The following is a 2,433-nucleotide window of genomic DNA, read 5'->3' as shown; positions in this document are numbered from 1 at the left end:
GCAAAGAACCTGAAGGAACGCCTACAGTGTACCACAAAGGGCACTGACTGCATTACTACCCTACTGGGGAGAACTAAATACCTTCAACTAAAATTTTGACAGTCTACGTTGAGTTGACTAGGTTGGTAAGTAATGGCAATCTGAATTCCAATTTATCCTTTAAAGTATAACGCTTAACATTGGAACAAGTGCCCCATCAGCAGCTAATCTAGTTAGAAAGTGTAGTGAACTACCAGGCTAATTATTCTAAGCAAATAGTTAACTACTACAGACATTTTCACAGAAAGAAAATAACTTTTTTTTTTTGGACATCTTTCACATCTGTTGTTAAAGCCTGGAAACCTGTTTAGTTTAAAAATTTCCAATCTCACTTTTCTGTGGTGCATTAAATCTTAAGATAAACATAAGACCCCTCAGGAATCACCAAGCGTAAACAATCCTATTAGTCATTGTGAGGCCACCTTCAGTGTTTACCTTTTAGGTACAGTATCATTACTAAAGACACTCCCTCCAACAGGCTCTACACAGGATCTGGTCCACTTACATAGAGTATTAAATGTCCTTTCATAACCAAGTCAAATGAAGAGAAAATTTAAACCTTTATATATTCCTCCGAGATTAAGACCCACTGAGTTAGGATGTGCAAAGCTTTAAACAGAAAATCTGAGAATTTACTGAAAACATTTGACATGTTTAAAATACACAGAAACCCAGCTTCTGTATTACCATGTATTACCAAGCAAAATCATTTAAGTTAGTACAATACAACTTAAGCAACTGAGCACCTCAAGAATGAATTTCCAGCGTAATTTGCAGCCGACATTTCGAAGAGTAGGAGCAAACTTTCGTCGTTGCTGTGCAGATTCTATACTATGTCAAACAAGACACTCCTTAGGATCCTCTTCAGAAAAATTCAGTCCAAGGTTTGGAGGAAGAGTTCATCTGAAAGTTACAAAAAGATTAGAGCTTGTCTTACACCTTAAAATCAGCCCTAAACCTATCCTGCTCCTACTGTATCCTATTTGAATGGTTATGCTTTACTCTTAAGCTAAATTAAAACATCTGTGGCCATGAAAAAGACAAAATAATTTAAGAGAAAAATCCATGCTGATGTGAACTATACATCACGTTAACTTTAAACAACTAGCTTAAAATTGACAGACAAATACTGTAAAACTCAACCAGCTTAAAACCGAGACAAATACTGTAAAACTTGCTTACTGTGGAAATCTAAATGCCTTCCATAATTAGATCTATTAAGACTGCTTAATTTATTTAGTGCTGAACTCAAAATATATAAAAAACTAACCATAAAGTTTGTTAAAAAAAAAAAAAAATCCCAAGAACTTTTCATGACAGGTCAAAGACCCATCATGAAAAGTTATTAAGGGATTAACCTCCCATCCAACCAGGGGCGCCGCCCCTGGATGGGTGCGGAGGTTTATAATGGGTTTTAGGTTACAAGCAATGAGAGAAACTTACCATTGTTTTCCATCTTCAATGCTTACAGTCCAGATGAATAATGAAGTTAAACTAGGAAGAATCGAAAAAAAAAAAAAAATGGACGAGCCAGCAACGGAGTGCATTATCCAAAAAATCTGAAAAATTAAAAACATTTAATGAAACAGTCATTAGAAAGCGATTAACCCTTTGAATTAAATTAAACATGGCTGATATAGCGTTGGAAAGAACAGCCAGAGAATCTAAAAACAAATAAAAACAATGAAATCAAACGAAGTTATACGGAAAGCAATTGAACAATTTGGAGTATGAACAGTTTGGAATATACACAGGAAATACAATGAGCATATGTATTTCAATTAAATTTAAATAATTTTATAGAGTTCTGTAAAATTCTAGCTAAATTAGCCAAAAAATATACAGTTGATACATCACAAGAAATTAACTCCTGTATTAATGTCATAAGAAACTAACTCAGCCTTAAAGCATTAATGACCTACAACCAGATAAAAAATAAAATAAGTAAACGCCAACGACAACACTGAAAAAAAATGTCTGAACCTTACATTCCTTAAAACTCACCTTCCAAACACAAGACGTAACATTTCCTGAATCGAATCTTCACGAATGCAACGCAACGTAAACTTTACTTTTGAAAGTAGCTTATATAATCACGAGAAATCAACGGAGATTCACCAGAGTTCAGCCACTTATCTGGCGATCAACTAACAATTCACTCAGAAGGTGGGTTTTTAACAAAGTTCTCGCCAAGGACGGTCAACACCAGCAGTGGGCATTACAGTCCGTTGAGCGCTCGGTTGCCAAGGTCCACCGAAATATAAAACTTTCATAAACACGTCATTTTAATGTACTGGCAAAAGTATTGCCTCTTTAAATGTTATATTTCACCGTTTCGGTTTATGTTACAAGTTTTCTTATTTATCGTCACACTTCATCGACTATATACAACAT

General features: G+C 34.9%; 1 long non-coding RNA gene across 1 annotated transcript; it reads right to left on the bottom strand.

Moving 5' to 3' along the window:
- Positions 1-657: 657 nt before the first annotated feature.
- LOC136839632 (uncharacterized) lies at positions 658-2,197 on the bottom strand. Its single transcript, XR_010853421.1, has 3 exons — positions 2,044-2,197; positions 1,483-1,598; positions 658-942 (listed from the first exon to the last, which is right to left on the bottom strand). It is a non-coding gene; the product is annotated as an uncharacterized lncRNA (long non-coding RNA).
- Between the last annotated feature and the right edge of the window lie 236 nt (positions 2,198-2,433).

This window comes from Macrobrachium rosenbergii, chromosome 6, assembly GCF_040412425.1.
Source record: "Macrobrachium rosenbergii isolate ZJJX-2024 chromosome 6, ASM4041242v1, whole genome shotgun sequence".
Lineage (NCBI taxonomy): Eukaryota > Metazoa > Arthropoda > Malacostraca > Decapoda > Palaemonidae > Macrobrachium > Macrobrachium rosenbergii.
Note: the sequence above shows the minus strand (reverse complement) of the source record. Positions and strands in the feature narration are given on the sequence as shown.